The sequence below is a fragment of the Gambusia affinis genome, linkage group LG04 (assembly GCF_019740435.1).
Source record: "Gambusia affinis linkage group LG04, SWU_Gaff_1.0, whole genome shotgun sequence".
NCBI lineage: Eukaryota > Metazoa > Chordata > Actinopteri > Cyprinodontiformes > Poeciliidae > Gambusia > Gambusia affinis.
Genome location: NC_057871.1, coordinates 18493096 through 18516705, shown reverse-complemented (window position 1 = coordinate 18516705; position 23610 = coordinate 18493096).

Genomic DNA, 23610 nt, shown 5'->3' with positions numbered 1-23610 from the left:
AGCAAAACATGGTTTACAAAATACATTTTTGACATGTACCCATTTTTCAAAGTATACACTGCAGTCATGTCAGAGAGAATCGACTATGCCGAGTGCACAAGTGGGAAGAAAATGTATGTGTCAGTCTGGAAAATGTCTTTTTATTTATCAATATAAGAAAAAAACTAATGACCCGTATTGACCTTACCAAGCTCCCCCCACAACCGACCCACGTGACCGCAAGTCTCACAAACAATGCCTCAGGGCGCACTGTTTCCATGTAAACATGGCTCGATTAGCGCATCATTTCTACCGGATTTTCAGCTACTACAATGGTCAGAGGAACTAACAAGTTCATGTCATCATCTGGGAGGAAGTTACTGGTTTCTCACTCACAAGCTGGTTGCAAACCTTAGGCCAGCAGGTGTAAGTCAATTATGGTAGGTCTGAAATTTGGATTGATGACCTCAATATGAGAAGCTACAGACTGATAGGAGGAACAAAAGAGCTTTGTAAAGGTAAAGGCAAATCTTCTGAAGTTGGGATATAATTAGGGTGACCAGACGTCCTCTTTTTCCCGGACATGTCCTACTTTTCAGACCTAAAAAAATGTCCGGGGGGAATTTAAAAATCGTCCGGGATTTTGGTCAACTGCCTCAAAACACATTACATAGCTTACAGTACATTGTGATTACATTGCCACTCCGTTCCAGCTGCATCAAATCAGAACCAAGCAGAAGGAGTTTAATATTTCAGTACTTTCTTGTGGTCTTGAACAACTGCTCCTCATAATCTGTTCTCTGACTGAAAATCTGGTGTTTTATTTGTCCTACCCAAAGATCTGCCCTGCCTTGAACAGATAGTCAGATCAGCAACTCATGGAAGTTGAGTAGCGCTGTTTTTCACATAAATAAACACATCCATGAAATTCAGACCAATCACAATAATTTTGCAAGACAAGAAGGGGCGGCAGACATGAGGAAGAGAACAAAATGAGGCAATTAACGTCGCAGCTGCAACAAAGAAACACGATTTTAACAATTTGGTTTAACCATGCACAGCATGTTTAGCCTTTAGTCTCAACTTAAACAGAATACGTAGGTCTCCCGATACACTTACCAGATACTATTAATGGGAATTTCAGAGCTTTCAAGGACGACCTGGAATGTTTGCAACCAACCCATCACTACCAGGTACTCACCATCTACGTGAGGCCTAGGTGTTGCTTCAGTTTTGACGTAAAGTCTAGTTAGCAGACAATGCTACTTTTAATTAACACTTGTGGAGTTTGGTTAAACATACAGTTGTCTAAAAAAATCTGACTTAAACATTTAATAAACTTTTACTTTTACAGTCAATGTATTACACATTTTTGCTTAGAAGCTTAGGCAATTAGCAAAACAGATATCACTGTGGTAAGCCAAATTAGGCAGAATAAGCATGTTAATGATATTGTAGTCTTCCATCTAAATATTGATGTGGTTGAAAAGGTGAAGAGATGTCATGTGTTTGGCATCTAAATGTGACTGAAAGTTGATTGGGGCCTTTTGACAAGATATATGTGTTTCAGAAAACCAAAAGATATTTCCCTGGTCTAAATAAAGACAAGAACTGGCTGACCATGAATGTAAATAAAAGATATCCAGCTCTAAATATGAATTTGTCATGTACTTACATACCCTATCTTTCACCCTGCTCAAAAAGACATCTGCTCGTTTTTGTTTTAGTTCGCTGTGCTACAGTAGCCTCTAGACAGGCATTATGCAAATGTCTCATTGTGTTGTTGTTTAGTAAAGCAAGAAAAGCTCCAACTACAAACAAGGCATTTCAGACAGTTTTGGAACTGTGTCCTCTGTGTGAGAAAATAATCCCCATGGTGTGAATTTTGAGCTTTGTAATTTTGCAGGCTTTCAACATGTGCAAAAAACTAATATCCTGACTCTAATAGTAAGGCATTTATATATATAAAAAAAATCCCAGGTCTCACCTTGTAATTTCCTTTAACTCCAACATTCATGTAAAAAATATGTCAGTGTCATACTCTAAAACAACAAAACTGTTTGTCTTTCTTGAAGTCAACGTTTAATAACACTGTTCATTTTGGATTTTTTTTTCCCAGGCACTTGCAAAGACTTATAAATAAACTGTATGCTCTAAAAAATTTTTTGAATATATGGCTTAGTTTTTGGCAGATGTATATATGTGCTTTTCTTGTTTGTCTCATTAATATAAAGCTACTATTTTCGGGGTGTTATAAAAATTCTCTCCGTGCGCTTTCAGTGTTATTATGTCTGTCACAAAGCCTGGCAATAACAAGTCAGGCCTCGCAGAAAAATATGGCTGGTCAACCATTTTACATGTCCATGGACAGATAAACTCCAGTCATTAGGCTTAGATGGTGCAATTGAATTTCCGTTGTGGGCGTGTGTATGTGTGTGTGATGGGAGGGTGGGGGCATCTCAGTGAATTTGCAAATTCTGCATATTCACAGTGCACTAACACAAGGGTCTTCAAGGTTAATAAAAACAGACTCCTGATATATTCAGATGGATAGCATGAGGATGGAATTATGGATTATAAGTGCTTGACTGGCTGAAAAATCACATATTAACATGTCTGCCACGTTGCTGGAGCGCCTACCTCCCCAGCGCCTATCTGCTTTACCTCAGCACCTATATGCTGCCATTTACCCACTTCTGTGAATAACTAGGCTTTCCCAATTCTAGTTATCTTGCAAGTGTTTTCTTTAAACTTTCTTGCTGCTTTCTCTTTGTCTCTTTCCTGGTGCCAACAAATACTTAAGGCTTGCTGACACTTTTACGTCTGCTTTCACAGAACAAATCCTCTGATAATTTATTTCAGCGTATATCCTGTACATGATGAAATGTACAGCATATACAAGTGCTTTTTACTATAAGCGCTTGTTTACTCAAGTGCTTATAGTAAAAAGATTCCTGTATCTTTACTTTAATCAAGCTGAAATAATTCACTCTCTGCGCTTTGATGCAGTGTAGGTTATTGAAATTCCCTTGCACATTTCTGTCCCCATCATGGCCAATTTTGCATTAATTTGCTCTTTTTGTATGGGAATCCACAGGTAGTCTTAAAACCTCTTTCCATTGGTAAGCCTCTCAGCTGTAATGCTCTTGTACTGAGAGCTTCTTTGTGCCTACTGAGCGTGTGTGAGAGTGTGTGAGAACGTAGGTGTATGTGCATTCATGCTCTATGTTGAAGCTGCATTTCTGTGTCATCCCCACACATTGTATTGGCGCAAGTGTGAGAGAGAACTGTCAGTGCTGTCTGATAAAGCGCCGCCACACCATGTCGATGCCAAAAACCTTTCAGAGGCCTCTTTACCTCACCCAAAAGCAGTCCTACGTGCCACCCTTCATTTGCCTGACAGTTGCCATGGTGACCATCCCTACACCATGGAGACAGCAGTGGGAAGCTGACTTGGAGGGTGGAAAGGGGAAAGGAGCACTTAGGGATGAGAGAAAAATGATGGCAGGTAGAGAAGAGGAGGGCTGGTGCAAAGAAAGAAGCGAAAGAAACGGTGAAGGAGATGTCACAGGGGCTCTTCGGGTGCAGCTTTGGTAAGACTGAGGAGCTGATGGAGGTGAGGGGAACTCTTCCAAAAAGGAACACAGGGTTGGAGAGAGACAAAATCAAAGACACACTGTCAAAGAAGGGGCTTGGAAACCTTAAAAAGCCAAAAAAAAAACTAAAATCCATATTTAGGTGATGTGTATTTTCTACAAAAAAAAAAAATGGACCTCAGATGTGAGAGTGTGTCCTTTTCATCGAATCCCAACCTTGAAAACTATTTCAGAAAAGCCATTATTCATCTAACCAGCCCCCAAGTTCAATTTCAAAAACCTTACTCTCTCCCACAAGCCAAGCAGAGCACTGCATCACAAGATGAACTCCAGAGAAAATATTGCATTAGCTTTATTTACTGTGTGCTCTTTCAGGAGACAATTACAATCTGGGCCAAGAAGGGGCGAGGATGAAGAGGAGTAAGCACCGAGGAGAGAGAGAAGTGGAGGAGTGGAATGCAGGTCTCTTTGGCACTTACCAAAAAGCTGCGTTTAGTCCAGGTAAATTACAGGGCCTAATTTTCTGAAAACTATTATGAATGCTCCAGAATCTCTTTGCCTCCTTTTATGCCTGCGGCTCTGTGGAACTGTGTTTGTGTCATCGTGTGAAAGATGGAGAAGATTCCTGTTTTCTAGGTGTGCGCTTATTCGTGCTCGTAGATTTGCATGTCTGTCTCCACATGCCGCCCACAAATAAACCTCATATACACGCCAGAGGGCCAAACATCAAGGCGCTGTTGTTCCTTATTAGGAGTCCCAGTAGCTTAACAGAATTAGCGAAGAGAAGCGAGCAGTGCCATGCCCTCAGATGAGCTGATCCCGACACTGATACCTGTCAAATTTAAAAGCGTCACTCGGCACACCATAGAGAATCAGCTTTATATATGCAAAGGGCAAACGTGTTAGCGGAAACACAAACCTGTCAGCCACATTTCCCAAGCATGCCATGACAACAAGGGATGTAGAGAGAGGGAGGACGGGAAAGCACGTTTGTAGAGAACAAAAACACATTTTTACCTCAAGGTTCTGCTTTAAGATGGGAAACTGTGTGAGCACAACCAAACAAAATAAGACGAGTGTGTCCTTTTTTCACTGCTCTGGTGCAAGTTTGAAACTACTGATATTAAGACACTAAGGGCGTGAGGTAATGGAAGAAATAAATCTTCACTTGGCGAGTCATATAAAACTGCTCGTGGAGCCTAAGTAAGGCACACATTTGTCAGAGAAGGAGAGGGGAAAACAAGAAAAGGAAAGCGAGCCTTACTGAGATCAATGACGAATATTTCCATCTGTGTGGATTGTGCCTCGCTAACAGACCAAATCATCTTTCATTCACTTCAGGGAAAGTGAGAGTGAGAACGTGGTTAAACAGTAGTTAGAAAATATCCCTGAGATTTGTAGTACCTTGCTAAAAAAAAAAAAAAAAAAAAAAAAAAAAATGTGAGAATACCGTGATTAACTATGGAGTTATTCTGCAGCTAGAAAGGCTTAACGTTCATTCACAAAAAAAAAAAAACGTAATCTGTTGCTACATGCTCATCCATGGAGAGTAAATACTACTTGATGGTTTTCTTTGGTGTAAAACTTTAAAACAAATTTTTATAATAAACTGGAGATTACTGCATCTTTTGTGACTAACTTTGAACCTGTGTATATTTTGAATGAATTGACCTTTTTTGTGAAAGGCCTTGAGGCAGCATTTGTTGTGAATCGGTGCTATATCAGGACACTGAATTGAATTGTTCAAGGCTAAACATTTGCCACATTTCATCTGGAAATGAAGGTTTCACATTTGTGGCTATGTTGGGCCAAGTTATGGCTTTGACTTGGTCACATTAATACAGCTTAATATGAAACACAACATTTTTATATTAACATGACATGGCAGGTCTGTCAACTGCAAATGCCTGATGTGAATCTCAGATTTCACTGCATCCCAAAGCTGCTCTATTAGCCTGAGATCTGGTAGTGGAGGTCAATGGAACACAGTGAACTGATTGTCATGTTCAAAAAGACATTTTGAGATTATTTTTTTAAAAAACAACAGTTTTTTGACGTTGGACAACATCCTACTTTAAAGTGAAGAGTTGAACACCAATCATAAAGGGATCGGCTTGATTAGCAAAATTACTCATTTGGGCTGTGACAATTAAATTATGGTCGGTTGTTACCAGAAGGCCAAAGTGTGCTGACAAGATCTCCTTCACGATTACATCACCCCTGGAAGCTGGAGCAGTTTGCTACAAGAAGAAGTGATCCATGTTTTCACACCATTTATGCCAAATTCTCACCTCATCATCCTCACTTCTTGGATGTAGGGAGTGGTTATTTAAGCTTCTGTTGCCTTTCTGTAATCTCAAACCAGTCTGTCCCTTCTGCTCTGACCCTCTTTAATCCATAGAACTGCTGCTCACCAGATATTCTGTTTTTCAGTTTATTCTCTGTAAACCTAAGTTGGTGGTTGTGCCTGAAAATCCCAGTAGGTCATCAGCAGTCTCTGAAATATTCAGACCAGCCTGTTGAGCACCGACAACTATGATATACACAAAGTCACTTAAATCTCATTTATTCCCCATTCTGGTTATTGGTTTGCACTTCAGCGAGTCCCCTTTACCACATGGCCTAAAAGCATGGAAATGCTGCCTTCTTATTAGTAATATGCAGTAATTTTGTTAATAAGCACTTGAACAAATGTAAGATCAAAGTTTAATTAGACTTTTCTCAAAAATAACAGACCATTATTACTGATAAATCCTTAAATGTCACAGTTCACATTGGAAATAACATGCAAAGCACTTGGGGACAAATCCATTATTTTTATTGATGGTGACATATAACCAAGCCAGTGCTAGAAAAAGTCAGTCTGCAGATGTTTTTCAGAATGATGATAGATTCACATGTCTCCTGCTCTCACAATGACAATTAAATGTAAAGTATGATTTTGCTTGTGTTAACGACGACATTTGAGAAGCAAAAAGAGGGTTACCTTACAGCTCCACATGGTGTCACAAGAAGGTAGATTGACAGCAGAGGGTATGTGCAGGGTGTCAGTTCGACAATGATGTTATTGCAAAAAAAAAGGAAATAATTTGACAGGTGGGAAATGCTGGTTTAGACCCTATGTGTTTTCAGCAAGGAAGGATGTGTCACTGACAAGTCGAACTGATGCAATCTGAGGAAATAGAAGATGAAAAGCACACTTCCTATGTGGCCTAATCAGGTAGTTGCCTGCCACCAGGGGTACAGACAAGGCTCTCTGTAACCCTATTATTTCAGAAACAGTAAAAAAAAAAAAAAAACTGAAAATATACTGAATGGTGATTTAAAGAAAAAGAACAAAATCTTACTCTCCAATCTTTGTCCTTGATACCCCCAAAAAGTAAAGATAAACATACACCATTCATTATTCATTCTGCTAAGCTTTTTGTGAAAATAATGATGAAGCAATCAAAGTGAAGTGAGCAATTTTAAAAGCTGAGCTAATGCAGCTGCCCGCTTTGGGTGATTTGTCAATAGCGAGCAATTCATGCTTCTGCTCTGGTGCGATGCCCTACAGGTAAACAAGAGAAACAAATGAGAAACGTTCAAGAGCACTCTTCCTCTCCACCACACACCCACACACGCAGACACGCACACACAAACACCTTTTTAGCCGTTGTCAGCATGTTAATCAGGCTTTGGTACTGCTGTTACCCTGAGGCTCTGTGTGATATAAACACAGAACGAGTAAATATCTTTTTCTAGTACCTTTAAATGACTAACTTTCTGTTCTTCCTCCCAGATGTCTCTCCAAAGACAGTTTATGATTAAGTATTTATGATGTTTGGTGTTCAACATGGCCTGTTTGTCTCAGATGCTTTGACATTAGTCCCTAAAAAGAAAAAAGAAAAAAAAAAGATGATACTGCACAATGCACCGCTGTGAGCGCTGGTGACCTTTCTGCAAGGGCTGGTCATCATACACGGCTGGCATTTGAGACAAGATCATTATGGCTCTCAGTTTAATTGAAGCCTTTATCCCAGGTGTAATCAGGGCTAAACAAACAACGATAGAATCATCGAAGACTCAATTAGGCCTAAGGGGAGAACTGTGTGAGGAGTTGCTACGTACGGCTTCGCTATAATCAGCTGAAACTAGTAGTTGATGAAAGACTGTGATATCTCTACCTGTCTCTGTGACTAATTGTCTGTAATTAGTACAAGGCAGGGGTAATTGTGAAGGTTGATGTTATTATTATAAGAAATTTCTCTCGGAACAATATTCAAATTTCCTATTGTGTGGGCTTTGAACACTCTCCTCCTGAATACCTTTAATTGCAATTTTAATGGGTAGTTTCACTTGGGAATATTACATCCCATCGGACATACTGGTGATGTTTGAGGAATACCGCTCCTAATTACAGCTGAAATTGAAGTTTCAACAATAGTTTGCACATGTAGTGACAGAGAACTCCAAATGATTCTGAACGTTGGTGGCCAACAGAATCACAAAAATTAAACAGAAAATAAATTATAGTGAAACCATTTTCTAGTTAATTAAGTAACAAAGTAAGCTTAGGAACCCCATAAATCATATTACACATCAGAGTGACACACTCACACACACGCACCTACACACCACTGCTGCCATGTAACAAATAGACTTAATGCAATCACCCATTTTTAATGAAATCATGTGAATTAATGCCATGAATCTTTCCTTTTATGAATTTGCCTCCGGTGTCCAATGCACCAGGAAGTCCATGGAAATTATTCAGCTGTTGCTCTGCAGAACAAAGTGTGTGTGTCAGCACATGCCTAGAAGGAAATGGCAAAGTAATAGGACAAAGAGGGATGATGCAGTTATGCCTAGATATTGCAATATAGTAAGTATAGGTGTGGTTGTTATTTATTAATACTTTAAGTTCAGCTACAACTGTTATGTAAATGAAGCAGTTATTTAATAACTACAAATTTAGATTTAAAAGGTTTTAGATTTTTTTCAAACCTGTGAGCCATGGCCTAATATTAAAGAGGAATGAAGCAAAAACTGTTCGTAGGTTTTTGAGAGAACTGAAAATAAGCTTCAACATCCAATGTTTAATTGCTATATAGATGTGTCAGTGCGGTTGTATCTGCAAACCCCAAAAATCACATAGAGGAAGTCCTACAGTTGTGTGATTTTAGGCAGAGATTTTTCATACCGTTCATGAGGTATGCTGTTGTTACTCTCTTAGTGCTCCAGTGACCTCTTAATGACCTGACAGTCTTCATCTGAAGTGCCGAAATCAGCTGTCATTGAAACTGACCTGTGACAAGATTGTGTGCAGAGAGAAACTCAAAGCCAGGCCCAGGTCGAACTATTTCAACAGAGGTCTGTACCAAGTCTTGTGTGATTGGTTAGAGGTTCGTTGCTGTGCTTTATGCAGAATCTACAGGAGACATGAATACTTGTATGTCTGTTTTTTGTTTTTTTTAATGCAGTAATTAATAACGTACATTCTTCACTAAATTACTACTATAATAAGAGGACTGAAAAATGGTTGATAACTCCTGCATGGAAGTTGTAAAGTTGTTGTTCAGAGAGAAGGCTGATTGGAGAAAAGAGTGGCACTAGCTCTTTGACCGTATCATAAAAGCAAAACAGAGGAAGCTGGGATAGATGGGGGAACCTCTGCAGGTGTGTGACGTACACAGAAGCAGGAGGGGATTTCCCCCAGCTGGTCAGTGCCGTTGTTTGAAAGTTGTGCTAATACAAACCACGTGTGCATCGACTGTTTGGCTTCAGATGAAGTATGTCTGGGCCTTTAGTCTAACTTTGTCACTCCCTACCACATTTGAAGGTGTTCAATATTTTACAAATAAAGACGTTTGTTGAAACAAAATTCATGTGGTTTTTATATGGACCTTTGTTAAGAACCTCAATGTAGATTTAATCTATTTTATTATTACATAGTGTATCCTTGGCTGCAAATGTGATGTTATCTCAGTATTTTACAAAAATAAATAAATAATAAGCATCTTCAAAGAGAGGGGTAGCTATACAGCCTAATTCATTGAAAGAACAGAACCAATCTCTTAAAAGCATGAGGAAGTATTCAGGAAACTCAAGGCAATACGAACTTGCCGTTCAACGTCCTCCCCCCCTCCTTAGCTCTCACTTGATTTTGTGATTTGTTGTAAATGCACTGAGAGGCCAGTCAATGTGGGTTTGCCTTTTTGTGGTGAGAGATTGAGAGTTGCTGTGGGTGTGATAATGATAAAAACCAAAAAATGTCAGCAGCTCATCTGACACACGGCAACATGACTTGCAATCGACTCACCTACAACCCCTTAGGGGTGACGTTACCATGCTCTTTGTTAACGAAATGTCAGTGCCCCATCTGGCTCATATCATACACTGTCTGATATCCCCAGGCAGAACTCGGCGATACTGCAGAGGTCCAGAGGTTCAAACTCACTTTCAGTGAGCTTTAAGCCAAACATAGTGTTGCGAACCTCTCTGGACAAGGTGAGGGTGAAGCTTTCCTTTCTACAGGGAAAGCTATGTTCTTACAAAAAGGGCTTCAGAAAAAGTAATGCATTACTTAAGAGTTTTATCAGCAACAAGATGAGAACATATTTTTCAATCCAAAGAAAGAAAAATATCAATGGGGTATCACATTCTGACGCAGGTTATAAAGCAAAGCAGCGGTTTGTTTACCTGTAAGGGCAAATAACAAATGTGGCCATTTGTTTTAGATGAACTGGTCTCTTGTGTAACTGAGCTGTACAATGTCTATCTAGCATAGAGGTTTTGTTCAGTAAAATGATACAGAGCAGGAGTGTTTTATAACTCAAGTGATTATTTTTCAGTATGAAATCTAATGGCACAAATTTGGAGTGTTTTAATGAAACTGCATGTCTACTAAAACATGTGATAGTTATTGTTGAGATTGTTGAGTGCCTCTTCACTCAGCAAAACAGGAGTAGCCTACGTTGCGTTGGAGGTAGATTGAAAGTGTTCGGGATGAGTACGGTTTTTGTTTTTTACACATATTTCCAAAATCCAAATATAACTAAAGGTTGCATGATAAGCCATCAGAATATAATACATATGATGTGTCTTTGTATTGATAAATGTACACGGCATCATATCTACCACTAGGCAAGTTCTTAATGTCTGTCTACCAAATAAACAATGTCCATTAGGTGACACTTAAACCCTGTCTTAGGTGTGTCTAAATTATTTTTAATTACCTTCTATGCAAAAGTAATTACTAAACCTGCAACTATTCATAGGTTGGGGTGGTAAAGCCTAGCAAGACGAGGCAAATAAATATATAAAGATTTATGTCATTTGTGTCCTTGTAAGTGTTCAAGGTTAAACTTTCACTGAATTAGTCTTCAGTTTATACTGATGCTGTTAAACTGTTTTAGACCTTTGAAAATCTGATTTTTTATTTTTTTTTTTTCCAGAATGGCCTTGCAAGGGGAGTTGATCAGTGCTCAGCATGAGTGTGAGGTTGGTAATACAAGAGCCTTTCATACAAGGATGTTATTTAACTCTCTAAGGTCACACACAATATCACGCTTAATATTTTGAGTGCTGTGATTGCATACTTTGAACATTTGTGGTAAAGTAAAAAAATCTTTTTAATGTCAATTACTCTGTTATTTATTCAGTCCAGTACTATCTTGTCTCCTGTTTTGACTGAAACAACAGCAACAATAACATTATCTTTGCTTAGAAATTCAAATTACTTCCAATATTTCTTAGAGGAAGATTATAAATTAGATCTCAAAGCTTTATTAGTCAAAACTAAATATACATTTTACGGTCTATTTGAAGCAGCTGTTCTGAAAGTATACAGAGGAAATGGGCTTCATAGTCCAATTACTGTTTATATTTGCTGCGTGACAGGAAATTGCAAAGCCACTGATGCACAAAATGTTTGTGTTCATAGATCAAAGATGTCCAACCCTTTTAAAACATGCACTTGAGAATTGACTTTGGTCACCAATGCCACAAATGGTCATCTGGTACTTCTATTTACATGAGAGAAAAAAAAGAACTGCCAGCCTCTCAAATGTTTTTTTTTATGCACTGCTCAATGTCATGACCTTCCTCCAGTTTAGGTGTCATTGTTTTTCCCCAGTCTCTGGGCTTGATCAACTTCTCCTCTTCCGGCTGTTGGGGAAGTGGTGGAGTCTGCTGAGACTCACCCTCTGTTCTTTGTTGCTGCTGCAAATCCTTTCTAAGGATATACTTTTTGATTTGCATCTGGTACCAAATTTTAGCTTGCTTTACTGTTTCACTCAGGTCACACTGGAAGCACCGTTGCAGCAAGCCAGCAATAGAATCCACATCTGTGGTCACTGAATGCACCTGCTCCTTCCCTAAGAGAACTCCTCCTGAATGTACCCTCCTTCAGATAGTTCTATGACACATTCATCGTTTGAACTTTGCTTGTGCTTTTACACCAATGTTAACTCCTGCTATGGTTCATTTCCTACTATGAAGCACATCCTCCAAATTTTGACACCAAATGTGGAGGTTTGTTGTTATTAATCCCTCAAACAGGATGAAAACCAAGGGTCAAGAAGAGGAGCATATGATGAAAAAAAATGCAGATTTTTGTAAAAAAAAAAAAAATCCACATCACACCCAATTTCTACCTCTTTCTTAACTTTTATGGTGGTTGACAATCAACTTAAAGTGCATTTCCACCATCTTCTGAGCTGAAGCGTGGATAGATCATATTCATTCCCAGTCTTGTTTAAAGCTGCACTATGTATGTTTTATAAATATATTTATTTATATATTTGCTGAAACTGTCACTTTGTTGTGATACACTATAATATGTGACAGATAAACTTTGAAAAAAAAATTAAGCTCCTTCTCCCATTGCTAACTAGAAACAAACAATGATTCAGAGCCAGATTGAGAATTTTTGCTCTGTCAATCATGCCTGCATATGCGCTACTCATCCTTGCTTGTATAAATAAATTCTTTAAAAAACAGCAAAAAATTACATTACTACTCACATTTAGCATTTTAAAAACTGTGTTTTGCTATCTAGGAAGCAAAGCTTAACCCTTAACACTATTTCTGTCTGCTGAATCAAATTAGTTTTGTCTTTTAAATCATTTAGTTTGTGCATTAAACGGGGGTGTTAAAATAATTTTTACGTTGGATTTCTGGGCCACATCAAGATCATGAATGTCCTCACTGTACTGTTTGTGGCAGAATGTATTGATAAAATTACATACTAAAAAAAACCTTCACACATATTATAGTTTAATCTCCATTTGATGAGTACTTTTAAAAATTAATTATTTGACATTTGGCCTTAAACACATAAAACTTATATGAATCAATTTATAATATTTAAGCAAACGAATGTCATCCTGAAGTTCTATTTATATGGACCTCTAGAGTCTTCAGTCGGCCTGTCACAATAACAAATTTTGCTGGACGACAAACTGTTCTAGAAGTTATTGTGATAAACAATAATATTGTTGTTTTAAGATTGTTTTTAAGTAATGCAATGGAAATGGCAAAATAATAATGCAAGAGCACATTCTAAAAGATCAGCAAACCTTAAATTCTAATGAACATTTAACACTGAAACTGGAAGACATTTTAAATATACAAAATAAGTAAAACGAATTGTCCTTCGAAAAGGAGAGACCAAAGCACCAAACTGAAGACTTCCATCATCCAGTCTTTGGTAGAAAGGGATGAAAAAGAGATAAACGATAAACCATGCCAATGGAAATAATTTAATTTGTTTTAATTTATCATGTGATAAATTGATTTATTGATTAATGTGACAGGCCTAGTCATGAGAGCCACATATAGTTATGGTGGGATGGATTTGTCCATCTTTTTCTCTGAGGGAAGCGTATGCTTCACTTCCTGTTGTGCTATCTACATCTGTTTTACATGAATGCACACATATCCAGATTCATCAACCTTGGGTTGCCTCATTGAGTTTCTAACCAACGTTGTAGTTCCACTTAAGCTGTTGACATACCTCTCTGTATCCACAAACACAACACACTTGAAGCCCGCAGACAACCGCAAGCTAAAATTTATGTTATTTTTAACTTAACTTAACCCATCCACTCAGATACATAGAGTTTTATGTATGTAAAAACTCTATGTTTTTACATACATAAAACATATTTATGTAAAAACTCTATGTTTTTACATACATAAAATGTAATGAGTAAAATGTACAACAATGTACATTTTACTCAGAAGGGGAAAAAACAACTAAGAAGAAAGAGAAACTGCTCTATTATGGCAATACGTTTTTTTGTGCCGTATTGTCTCAGACAGTTACATTATAAACAGTGCATAAAAATCCTCTCTTGTCACTTGCTATAATTCTTCAGAGCAAGTCATTTCTTTTCTTCTGCTCCTTATGATCTGATCCATCATTTATTTGCTGTGTGTTTACTGTCTTCCTCTGTCCCTGTCTGAGCTGCATGCGGATGTCAGCAGAGTCATGGTGGACCCTAGTGGGAAGGTACAGAAAATGAAAATTGCATCACCCAGCCTTCATAAACTGGGAGATATGGACCAGGAATAAAGTGTGATTTTTGTTGACCTAGGGTCTTTAGCTAGACCACTCAAATAAAGTCAGGATGACTTAAACAGGATTGACCTGTAAAGGATGTTTAAAATTTATATTTATAGAAATTATGACATTCAGAAAAAGTACACAGCCACATATACAGTGATTTGCCTCTGCAAATAACTTGTTGTTCCCTTTCCAGGAAACGGAGCTGCTTTCAGCATCTACCATTTCTGTGTTTTTTATTTTTTTTTATTGTATGCAGATTTTTAATAGGTGATTTATCTTGTCTCTTGTCACATTTTGCCATGTATTACTCACTGCCTGTACTTTCCTACACTGATCCAAATAAACATAGAGACTTAATCACTTATAGAAAATTTGAAAGCACATTTGTTTTATACTTGCACCTACGACCAACACAAATTGCAGTATTATTAAACCTTCTAAAAGTCTGTGAAAGCCCTGAGGCCAGATGTTTCACTAAAAAGGCATTCTGGAGCCTGTTTAGCCCTGAGCCTCACTGTGGAGGTAAAAGGAAAGCGGTTCAGACTGGTGATCCATGGCCAGCTACAAACTCTACACGCATTGCTGTGCAAAGGTTCCAAGAAAACAGACCTGAAAATGATCTGTGAGCCCCTTCCAGAAAAAAAAAAAAAATTCATCATTCTATAATACATAGTTTAATATAGTTTTTGTTTGTTTGGTTTCTCTATGTCAGTATTTTGGCAGTTAGTGCAAAAAGGGGAATAAAACTAAAGCCACTCGGCCATGTCAGATGTTCTTTTATGTTTTGCAAAGTGAGTGCTGCCTCTCTTTCAACATCCATGAAATAGAGAGCTAGGAGGAAGCCACCGTGGGGTTGCAGTCTGTTCAGACTGACTGACTGACTTACCGAATGACTAGCTAGGAAAATGAGTGTGCTTCATGCCGCTGGTCTCGTCCACTCTGCAGCTTCTCCTTTTTCCAGTGGCTCCCGCTGGCTTTTACTTATTCTGTACTTCTTCATTCATTTGTTTCATTCGCACACATCCACACCTCCCTCAACAAAAGAGAGAAGAAAGAAAGTGTAAGAAAGGCCATTATGGTTGAGGAGGACAGTGAGTGAAACACAGCGAGAGGGACAGCTTAGGAGATAAAGCAGGTGAGATGAAACAAATGGAGAGAAGTGTACAAAAGGTAATGAGGCAAAAGAAAAGAAGCAACTGAAAGGAGTATGATTATAAGATAATGTGCCTGTGCTAGTGTACTTTTGAATTCAAGCAAATGGCCTTTAGCAATCTCAACAGTTTTTCTTTTATGCTGCATTGTTTAAAAGTCAATGTCAAAGACTAAGTTCTTCTGTGCTGTGAAAACGTATTGGCTCCCTTACAGATTTCTTCTCTTGGCTATTTTGGTCAATCATTAATGTTTCAGATCGTCAAACAAAATGCAATACCGAACAAAGATAACCTGTTAAATTAGTGACAGAAAGTTTGGCTCACCTAAGAAAGCATGGCTTTTTTGGCACAACTCCCAAAGAGGCAGCTCTTTTGGCTCTGAAATGGCTCTTAATTTATCATCCTCTGTATCTTCATATTTTAACTTCAATTGGCAAATATGACTGTTTTGTATATTGATAATTCCTTTCGAGTTTAATGTTTTTATGAGAAGCCTTATACTTGCCTATTTTTTTTTTTTTTTTGATGTATTTGCTCTGTTACATATTTGGGCATTCTTTCTTTTGTGTAATGTCTTAATCAGACTTTCAATATTTATTTAACACACATACACAAAAAATAAATAAATAAAAGAAAAGAAAAAACAACAACAAAAAAATCAAACAAAAACAAAACCCTGCTAACAAATCAGCCAAACAGAACCAAACTCATTAACCAAAATATTTTCTTTGTGCAGGCTGGCTTTAAAAGAAAATTGAAGGTGATTCAAAGAGGCTGATGCGCTTTGCCCTCTTAGTATTCGATTGCACTTTGCCCTATTTCTAAGAAGATTTTCTCCAAAGGAGATAACCACAATGCACCAATCAAAACAAAGTGGTGCCATGAGGGAAGAGCCACTGAGAGTGAGAGCTGAGCAGCGAAAGAAAAAAGAGTGGGGTTGGCTCTTTTGATTCACTACAAAGGCTTTTCTGGATGACCTATCCACTAATAAAAATAGAAAATAATATTTTTAAAAAATTTAATTTACTCAGGGAAAAGCTGTACAAAACAACATGTCCTCGCTTGAAAAAATAATAACCCCTTAAAAGTCACATAGGAGGGCTTATAAGCTGAGACAACTTAAGTTCATGTCACATAATGTCATGTTATATTTAATTCAGATTGACGTTCACACTTTATTTTCCATTAAAGGGGCAGTTTTATGCACAGTGCCACTTTATAGCACAATCAAATAGCTATGTTAACTTCAGTTGTTTTAAAAATGCTGTATAAATCTGACTAAAAATCTTTTACTTTGTCATTTAACCCCTTAAATTTGGATCTCTGTCTCTCGGGCACACATATTCCAGAAATTTTAGACCAGGGATTACCAAGTCTAGTCCAGGAAAGCTACTTAGTTGCAGCTTTTAGATGCATCCATTCTCAAAGGCACCTGAATCAAAAAAAATGCTGATTACCAGACTTTGTAGAGCTGAATGTCTGCTGAGGGAATTCAGTCAATTCCGGTGTGCAGGAAAGGGGAGCATCTAAAAGCGGAAAGTTGGTTGGTCTCCAGGACTGGACTTAGCCATAGACTTTTGCCTAGTCAATAAACAGATGTGTTTTATTTCCAAAGTCTGGAACTCAAGACATTTTTTGTCAAATGTAAAAGGGCTTTTATGTTCTTTTTGGTTAACTGTGGTTTTGAACATAAAACTCTGTCATGGACGCCACTCTTGCCAGGTCTCTTTCAGTTTGTTGTATCATGACTACTGATATGAAGGTATTCCTAGAGGAGCCATTAATTCACTCTTGGAATAATTCTGGTTAGCTTGCCAAAACTGGGAGGGTTTACCACTCTTCCATGTTTTCTCCATGTGTGAATAATAACTTGCTGGAGTCCAAAAGCCTTCCAAACAGACTGAAAATAAATAAATAAAAATTTATTCTATGCTTACATTAGTTTGATGAAAATAAGTATTTTGGTGTCACAGCATGAAAAGAAATAAGATGGCATACACTTTTTCAAAGCACAGATGTGTATGTCAATTTTTTGTTGTTGCATCATCTATAGTAGCATTTATCATAAGTTCTAGTTGGTAATTTAACATTGTTATGGCTGTCAGCTACATTTGGGTTTGCAACAGCCCTATCATAATTAGACACTGCCCACAATGTAGTGTCTTTATGGTGCAATGCACAAACATCTACATTTGCACACATCCTCTATTACTCCAAATAATGTGTAGTGAGCCACAGACACTCGTTTAACTATGTTGTGAGATTTTCCCCCACCCCAGATGCCCTAGTTACTTATTCCATGGAGCATGGACATGGGGGTGTCTTTAGGGAAAGGAAACACTCTCTGAAGTGGGGAAAAGAGGATACCCAGTGTCCCTAGTGGCCCAAAGGAAAGACCACGTCAGTGCTCTCTCAAGGGAGAGCAGTTGAGGAAACCATATTCCCTCCCCTATGTTGCTTTTAAAATGTGCTGAAAAAACATGGCAGCAACTAAAAACAGCATTCATCTCTTCAGAATTACTACATAGTGGAGTACAAGCAAGAGCAAAACTGGAATCATTATTTCATTTCGAACGCTTTCTGTGCATTTGAATTTTCTAAATATGATGAGGGACCAAAATATTGAGTTTTGCAGACCAACGTCATTCATTTATTGTTTTATTCTGTACTTAAAGCTGTTAAAAGTGTCTTGATATCTCTAAGTTGGCTATACCTCATGCTTGTTGTGTTGTTCAAATACTTATTCTGTTTATGAATATAGAAAAAAGTATCTTGATGCTTCTTTGACAGTATAGAACCTTCGATTTAGGTGACCATGAACATCCAAATAAAGAGATATTCATTAAATTAGAAGATGTATTTCAATGAGGTGTGTTTGTCACAATAAATGGGCATTTTGGAAATAACATCTAGGTGGGTATTAAACATGCTTTTCACATTTCTACATTATTTTTTTTTATTATTATTGATTTGAAGTAATATTGTAATCCTAAATGTGTTTTAATTAGCTTTAAGTGGAAAATATACAGGAATTAAGGCAAAAGACATCAGAGTGTTTGATTCATCTATAAACTGTTTCAGCAAAATTGGTTACTGAAATATTTAAAAAAAAACAACTAACTTTTCAACAGTATTTAAAGGTATTGAATATGTCTGCACACAGGACTGTCTAATCTAATACACTCAGTGTTTTGTACAGTACTTTAGTCCAAAATTATCCATATCCCTAATAAAGTGAGTTGCCTCATCATAGCCTGTCAGTGGAGCTCCGCTAGGCCAAATCTGTAGACAGAAGCCCTTATCCCAGTACAGTTTAAATTATCTAGCTTCAAAAACAACGGAAATGCATCTTAAGTGATTCTTATTTTAAACCTTTAAGATTTTTAGGTCTTGTGCTTTGAAAGGTGGTAATAGTTGCCATCTAGGGATCAAGTAATGTGTTACCCGTGGCATGATATGGGATCTAAAAATCTTTTGATCTGAAATCTGAAATCAAATGACTGTGCCCAATCAAATATAATACAGAGGGTTCGAAGATTTGTTCCCGCTTCTTATTAGAATGGAACAGCAATATCCTTTATGTGTCCCACAGTAAGAAAATTTAGGCGCAACTATGCATTGAGGCATGTTGGCTTATTGCTATAATAAAGACCATAATTTGACATTTAAAAAAATTAATAATAATTTAAATACTACCAGATTTATTTTTTATTTTTTTTCAATTTTAAAATAAAGATATTCCATAGTTTAACTGCAAGGACGTACCTGATGACTTTGCAACACATCTTTTTGAAAATTACTTTTTAGGTGAGAATTGTATGCTTCATAAAGTATATCATCACTCATATTACACAATTTTTCATCTGTTTCTTTGACTGGAATAAACTCCTTCAAATATTTATATCCATTTATTATTGCATTGCAAATTTTATTTTACTTTTGCAAGGCAAGAATTCTATAAATTTGAAAGAAGCAATTAAAAAAAACCTTGTAGAGTCACAAGAAAATTTGATGTTCTGAATTGGAACATTTTTTAAAACAACCTTTGTAAAGAAAGTATTTAGTCTGATCAAAAACCAAGTTAAATGTTTTGAATGTTTTTGTGTATTTCATCTAAAGTGTCATCCAATCCCTCAAAATCAAGATCTAGTAAAACATTTTAGGAAAAAGAAAAAAAAAAAACTCATATCAGCCATCAAAATATGTTTCCTTTGACAAGCAGTATCATCAGCTTTCATTGCTATTTCACTGACTATTTGACATTTGACCCTGTCCTCACTTCCACATAAGGTAAATATAGGTTTGTAATTGTCAAATTACTCTTGACTGTTGACACCAACCTTCCCCTGTGATGGTAGTTAATTTGTTTGACTTTATGACTCATTAATGGATCATCATACAATCACAAAATTAATTAACCTACTGGTTAACTAATTAACCAGTTGGGTTAGGGTTAGGGTAGGGTATAGGCAACTGATCACTGCTTCATAGTGATCAGTTAAACTATGGTTCTGCTTCTTATGATGTGAAATGTTTTCTTTGCAGTCATTTTTTCAGTATATCCTTTCTGTCTCCTCAGTTTAGCTTGATATAATTAATTATGTTCACTTGGACTTTCTCCATCATCAAGTCTCACCGTAGCTGGTTGATGTCTGGTTTGGTTCTCAAGTTATGAATGTCTCCATTGCAGCATGTTCCTTACTATTGTCAATATGAATAAGGGCAGGATCTTTGGAAAATTGGTGGGCCATGAGAAGGAGCTCTGGTCAAACTATAATATTTCTGTTATTGGCAGAAACAATGGAGAACCTCAAAGTTTTGGCTTAGATGGACTCAAATAAACCAAGATATTTCAGTTTGCCTTGATATGTATTCACACCAGACACATTTGGTCTACATTAAATGGATCAGAGTTTGTTTCCCCCCATTGGTCCAGAGCTTTTTGCAGGTGTGAATATGCTCAAGTGAACACTGGTTGGCACAAAACAACCTTTCTAACAAATTCTAGTGCACTTTGCTTTTGATGTAAATACAAACTGACCTCAGTTTGAACCAACAATGGGAAATACACGTTTTTCAGAACTTCATATGCCACCTTTGCTGGGAATTATGTTGAAAATGAGCCCTGCAGTGTTGCTAATGCTACAACTACATGATTGTGATGAAATTGTACCTGATCCGCCATTTCTACTTGGCAGTGCCTCAGCCCTCAGATCACTAATCTCATCTCATCTAATCTCATCCAGCTTGACTAAACCAAGCACAACAAAGTTACAGTTTGTATATTTGAAAATACATAAATTAATCTGACTTGTGCTAAGTATTTGACTATCAATATAATAATTTCAGCCTCCTCCTGCCTTCTTGGTAAATTTCAACACCTTTCCAGTTATTTTAACTATAAAGTAAGTCATATTTATCAAAAATACTCAGATCTCCACAGCAAAATATGAAAAATATAAAATATTTCCACAGGTTTGGGGTAATGTAGCATGCGAGAGACAGCACTGCATACCAAACACGTCTGAGTAAACAGATGGCACAGCATTGGAATGTTAAGATTTCACACTGTGTATAATTTACAGCTCCAGTGATAGCTTGTGTCAAACAGCTAAAGCCCTTTAGTGCCACGAACCCAAGCACAGACCAATCTGAAGGCATAAAAATACATATTTCTTTCCAAATGTTCAGCCATAAAATATTTGTCAGATGCTTGTTTTGTATGGTTCTAGAATTCCTCGAGGTTTGTTAGAAAATGAGCATCCAAATTTTATTATGGAGCTTTCTTGTCATATAAGCTGCCAACACTGCCAAACATTTCAACTTCAAACAGCTTTCCTTCTCGCTAATGAGCAAAGGATACATCCTGTTTTCAAATCCACCAAATGCAACGCCTCTTTGAAATACATTTCCCTTTCTCTGCCTTCCAACCCACCCCCTTCTTCCCCTCAACCCCACTCCAATTGAACTCTGAAGTGCCGCCATGCAAATCAAGCACTAATCCATTTGAAGCTGACAGGGCATCCTGATTACGGTGGCAGCCTTCTTCTTCATATGTCCCATCAGCATCATCTATTCAGAAACACATGTTTAAACATCAAAGAGCTCCCGAGCTCTATTAGCCGATCAATTGTTTGTCAGATGTGCCAACAAACTGAGGGCAAAATCTCACATACCTAAGACCAAGAGTTAAATTGATTAGTCACACACTCACACAGGCAGAAGTAAACAAACAAGACTCATTTATCATTATTCCGATTTTTTATTATTTTTTATGTGTCCTGATGTGGTATTTACAATAAAAATCTTGTTCCTAAAAGTTCTAAACCCAAATAACACATAATGATTATATGGAAAGACAGAAAAAAAGTTCTTTAAATTGCCCCTAATTCAAAACCAGTGGAAAAAAATTCTTAGAAAACACTCATGCCTACCCTAGAACTAGGAGGATTAAATGTTCATCAAGAAATGGTGGGAAAGTGATAAAGAAGTGTTTTTCACCCATTTGAAAAATTTTACATCTGTATAAATGTAACAGAGCTACTCCAGCAAGCTGCCACCTTGAACGTTGCAAGTCGACTTGGTGTTTAATCACACAACCAAACTATGGACAGCAACAGCTCCCCAGAAAATTAACATCTGCACTTTCCGATGAGAAAGTTGCATGTGGATAATATTTTCAATGAATAATAACTTAAAAAAAGAAGATCTAAAAGCTTCTTATTTTGTGCTTTATTTTGTTCATGTCAAAGTGTTTCCTTCATGTTGTAAGTCTGATATATGTCCCTCTCTTTGTATTGCAGCGCTGCTTTCTGCCTGGGTTTTTAGTTTGATGACATTCACCACTGGCCTCCATTTAGCCCGCTTTAAAATCTTTTTGGATACATCCTGCTCAGCGGTCCTAATACATTTAATATAAACATTAATATTCAAGCATTGCGTTAGAATGAATATGGCTCCTTAACGGCTGGTTTACAGAGGAGTCTTGAGGCAGAGAAATAGTGCAGACCAACCAGATGTTTATTCTCCAACACTTAACTCATAGACAATCCTGCTTATAACAGGATCAGCAGCAACCACACCTACCAACCTGCAACGTGGCCAACATGCAGGTTTTTATAGTCTCTGGCTGCTCCAATTAACAGCCCCACCAATAAACAGGGTAGGACAAAATACATATACACAAACAATCTTGACAAAACCACCAAATTTTCAGTATAATATTAACAAACACTCTTCATTTTTAAGCAGCCATTTCATTTCTAAAAATACCTTTCTATAAATATAAATCGAATCATTAAACTTCTAAAATGCATAGTTCTATCGCTCCCCCTCTTCCATCTGCATTGGTCCCTTCCGGAACCTTTATAAGGTGCTTAGGCCCCTGGGGAATCTTTTAGCCTGAACACCCTGCAGAGGAAGAGACAGAGGTAAGCCACATTTACACAAACATTTCAGTCTATTTCAAACAGTTACAAGACCCATCCATTTGTTTGTTTTATTTTAACAGGACACCATTCCAGCTGAGATGCCACTGCATAAAAACACACAAAAATTAAAGTAATTCAATCTGTATCTGTCTCTTATCATTCAACACACCCTTTTAAGTGTTTTCAATCTGTAATGAAGATTTAAAGGTAACATTACACATTGATACCTTTAAATGTCTTGATTATTGTGTGCTATTAATTAAAAGTCACTTCCAGGTTAAACACAGCAGGTGTTGCTATCGTTTTTAATTCAAACTCCTTGTTCTGTCACAGAAAAACCTCTACATAGCTGAAGTCCATCATTTTCTGCGTGTCACAGCATTGAGTGTATTAATGTAATCAGGACTGGTTTGGTTTTCCCCCTAGTGGCACCAGATCCTGCTTCACAGAGCTCTGAAATATGTTTTCTTGTATTTTATTATGTGCGCAACAGTAATGGTTTGTTGTACTTCGTTCCCGTTCACAATCCACTCAGCTTGGCTGTGACGTCAAGCAACCAAAAGAAATACAGACCTATTGAGAAAAGCTTCATCATGGAAACTGATTAAAATCCTAAATGATTAAACTCTCTTCAGTCATCTGAAGTCTGCCCCAAGACTGACAGAATTACACCGTAGACTTTAGTCCCAACGTTGACAGTTTTTAATTTTTTTTCCCTCTATTATAAATGCAACATTCGCCACACTGTACTTGCAGTTTTCAATTTTATTTATTTATTTTTTTTAAATGGCAATATATTTGCAAGGTAGGTCTACATGTCCAATGATTTTAACATTTTCGTTGGAGAATACTAATTCACAATACTGATGTCGATGGTCCGACGTGTTTTCCCAAACACTGGG